Source organism: Colobus angolensis, unplaced genomic scaffold (assembly GCF_000951035.1).
Source record: "Colobus angolensis palliatus isolate OR3802 unplaced genomic scaffold, Cang.pa_1.0 Scaffold239, whole genome shotgun sequence".
NCBI classification, from domain to species: domain Eukaryota; kingdom Metazoa; phylum Chordata; class Mammalia; order Primates; family Cercopithecidae; genus Colobus; species Colobus angolensis.
In genome coordinates, this window is record NW_012115588.1 from 401764 (window position 1) to 405913 (window position 4150).

At 44.5% G+C, this 4150-nt stretch overlaps 1 protein-coding gene across 1 annotated transcript in view; it reads left to right on the top strand.

The window, feature by feature from the left end:
* Window positions 1–4150, top strand: part of LOC105514006 (chromosome unknown open reading frame, human C22orf46) — a 15823-nt gene that overhangs the window by 896 nt on the left and 10777 nt on the right.

Consider the following 4150-nt stretch of genomic DNA (forward strand, 5'->3'; position numbering starts at 1 on the left):
GGAGGCTGAGGCAGGAGAATCACTTGAACCCAGGAGGTGGAGGTTGCAGTGAGCTGAGATCACACCACTGCACTCCAGCCTGGGTGATACAGTGAGACCCCGTTTCAATTGAAAAAATAATGTTGGTTAAGTAGGTAACTGAAGAAAAAGAGAACCACCAATTTTTCATGGAGATAGCAATTATAGAAAACAGCTTCCCCACTGGGGCTGGGGAAACAAAGGAAGGAGGCTGAAATGGTTAAAACTTAGAAGTTTGGAGGAAGGGCCTACTTAATGAAACCCAGACCTCTGAGTGGCACTGACTAGATAATACTGTTGTCTCTGGAGGAGGAGAGATGCGATAAAGCTGGTTCTGGAAAAACTGCAGGCTGGATTCAGCTGCTGTCATAGAATGGCACTGCCACTGCCAGGATAAAGAAGTGCTAAGGGGCCAGGCACCTTTATTGTGTAGGTCTGTAGTCCTGGCTACTCAGGAGATTGAGGTGAGAGGATCACTTGAGCTTAGGAGTTCAAGTCCAGCATGGGCAACATAGCAAGATTGTCTCTTAAAAAAAAAAATAGTGTTAAGGAGATACTTATATGAATAGGAAGACTTATATGAGTGGGAAGCAGACAGGAAACCCATAGGAAACTAAGAGGAAGGAGCAACTCCCTTCTTCCTATAGCCTCGCCATCTCTTTCTAGTGCTCATTATTGGCAGAACTTAATGGGGTTCAGCTAGCAAAGCAAAAATGTGATCTGCAGAGTCCAGTCTTAGTATTCTAAGGCAAAGTAGAGGGTGGGTTTTGGAGCTCAAAGACAATAGTGTAATAACTGATTTGGTCCATTCCTTTGGCTACTTGGTGTCCAAACACCCTTCTCCACATATTTGAACTCCCATAGAACAAAAACAACTTGGTTTTTACCTAACAAGATGTAACTGTCCTTCATTCATATACTTCATACAGACTAAGCCATTGTCAATTTGTCCACAACATAAGGGAGTTGATAATTTGTTTTTAAATTCAATCACAGTCCTATATGAATATTCTGTTACCTAAAGACTAAATTTTAAAACTAACCTCCACCAAAACTTGTTCAAACAATAAGGAAAAAAGGAGAGAGAAGAAAACAGTTAATATACAGAAATATATTGCAATCTTCATTTTCATAACTGGTCACAAGGATATAGTTGATATTTATCATTTCCTTCTTAATGGGTTTGTTCTATGTATCCTTTGCCCTCAACCAGGGTCTCAACTGGTCACGGTTTTTACCTGGTAGGGTGTCTCACACCTTCATTCCTGAAAGGTTGGAATCTTTTTTTTTTCCCCAAGCCAAACTGTATCCAGCTTTATTAAAGATACTTTCCATAAACAGTCATGGTATTTCAGGCAGGACATGGGCAGACAATCGTTAACAGTATACAACTTTCTTGGTTTTTTTTTCTTTTTTTTTTGAGATGGAGTCTCGCTCTGTCGCACAGACTGGAGTGTGGTGGCGCAATCTCGGCTTACTGCAAGCTCCGCCTCCCGGGTTCACGCCATTCTCCTGAGTCAGTCTCCTGAGTAGCTGGGACTACAGGTGCCCGCCACCACACCCGGCTAATTTTTTTTGTATTTTTAGTAGAGATGGGGTTTCACTGTGTTAGCCAGGATGGTCTCGATCTCTTGACCTCGTGATCCGCCTTTCTTGGCCTCCCAAAGTGCTGGGATTACAGGCGTGAGCTACTGCGCCTGGCCTATTTTTACTTTCTTCACCAACCTGTTAGGCTTAAATGAGCTGGTGGACAAAAGTGATTTGTGAAAAATAAATTGCTATGTAAATGTAGGGCATTAGGAACCTTAGCTCATGTATAATCTTCTGTATGAACACATGGATTCCTCTGTGTAAATGATACCCTTTTCCAACCTCCCTTGAAGGAGTGTGGGTCTCGCCATAGTTTAAATGATCTCTCCGGTATCATCTGGTAATTGTATTTGGAAATTATGGTTGTTGGATTCAGAATAGCCAAGATTTGGTTACTATTGAATATTTTTCTTCATTTGCTTCAAGTTGGTGCGCAAGAAGCACATGTTGTCCTGCTTCCAAGATGCCCTCGTGAGGCACACCTCCCTGGTCACTCAACTGGTGTCTCAGGATCAGAGAGTCTGCATCCACTTCATAAGCGTGCTTTTTGGTAAGATTAAGAGGGAAATTTGATATGAGTTTTGAATGTACAGTATGTATATCTGCTTTTGGGGGTCTTGGAAAAGTGATCTTAGATGATTTAGATTTTTTGTATTGTAAAACTTTATTAGCAAATTGTTTTGTCATAATGATGTGGAAATGGCCCCTTTTCTAAGATCCAAGATGCATTTTACAGTAACTGACTTTACTAGAGCCAAGAAGTTAGTAAAAGTAAGAAGATGAAAATGGGAAATGTTGGCCAGGCGTGGTGGCTCATGCCTGTAGTCCCAGCACTTTGAGAGGCTCAGGCGGGTAGATCACTTGAGGTCGGGAGTTAGAGACCAGCCTAGTCAACATGGTAAAACCCCTGTCTCTACTAAAAATACAAAAATTAGCTCCATGTGGTGGCATGTGGCTGTAGTCCCAGCTACTCAGGAGGCTGAGGCATGAGAATTGCTTGAACCCTGGAGGCGGAAGTTGCAGTGAGACTAGTTCGTGCCACTGCACTCCAGTCTGGGCAACAGAGCAAGACTCCGTCTCAAAAAAAAATCTTCAAAGAGTCCAGTATAGGACTGTGCAGTCCAGCCTGGCCAATTATCTTTTTAAAGCCTGGGCAGGTCATTGAAAGTCAAAGTGTTTGGTGCTGAGAGTAGAATTTAGTTGGAACATTGTTTATAGTTGCTTTTAGACTTACAGATTACAGTGTGCCTGTATGGGTCTATTGCTCTTTGAAGAGAACTGTTAACCACTCCTTTTTTTTTTTTTTTTGAGACAGTCTCGCTCTGTCACCCAGGCTCAGTTCATTGGAATCTCTGCCTCCTGGGTTCAAGCAATTCTCCTACCTCAGCCTCCCGAGTAGCTGGGACTATAGGCACAGGCCACTACTCCTGGCTAATTTTTGTATTTTTAGTAGAAACAGGGGTTCGCCATATTGGTCAGGCTTTTGTTGAACTCCTGACCTCAGGTAATCTGCCACCTCGGCCTCCCAAATTGCTGGGATACAGGTATGTGCCACCGTGCCCTGCCTAACCACCCCTTTCTTACCTCCCTCTGCTCCAAGGACTGTTACATAGCGTGGAAGATGGGAGTGTGACAGACCTCTGTATTGAAGGTAAGTTGAAATCATTGTATCTAGCACTTGAAGATGTAAGTATTAGTCTGAATTACAGCTCTGGTTACCTGAGACCTTGGCGCAATTACGAGGAACTCCATTAGTTTTCAATAACTAATTCAACATTTGTTTCTTTGTTATTGTTGTTGTTGTTGTTGTTTTTTTCTGAGACAGAGTCTCTCTCTGTCACCCAGGCTGGAGTTCAGTGGCCTGATCTCGGCTCACTGCAAACTCTGCCTCCCGGGTTCACGCCATTCTCCTGCCTCAGCCTCCCAAGTAGCTAGGACTACAGCCCCTGCCACCTTGCCCAGCTAATTTTTTGTATTTTTTTAAGTAGAGACAGGGTTTCACTGTGTTAGCCAGGATGGTCTCAATCTCCTGACCTGGTGATCTGCCTGCCTCGGCCTCCCAAAGTGCTGGGATTACAGGCTTGAGCCACCGCGCCCGGCCTTTTTTTTTTTTTTTTTTTATGGAGTCTTCTTCTGTCGCCCAGGCTGGAGTGCAGTAGCGCAATCTCAGCTCACTGCAACCTCTGCCTCCCGGGTTCAAGCAATTCCCCGCCTCAGCCTCCCAAGTAGCTGGGATTACAGGCACATGCCACCACACCCAGCTAATTTTTTGTATTTTAGTATAGATGGGGTTTCAGCATGTTGGGGAACATGGTCTTGAGCTCCTGACCTCGTGATCTGCCCGACTCGGCTTCCCAAAGTGCTGGGATTACAAGCATGAGCCACCGCGCCCGGCCTTCACTTTTAAAAAATAGTAGAAATAGGCTGGGCGCCGTGGCTCAGGCCTGTAATGCCAGCACTTTGGGAGGCTGAGACGGGCGGATCCCGAGGTCAGGAGATCGAGACCATTCTGGCTAACATGGTGAAACCCCATCTCTACTAA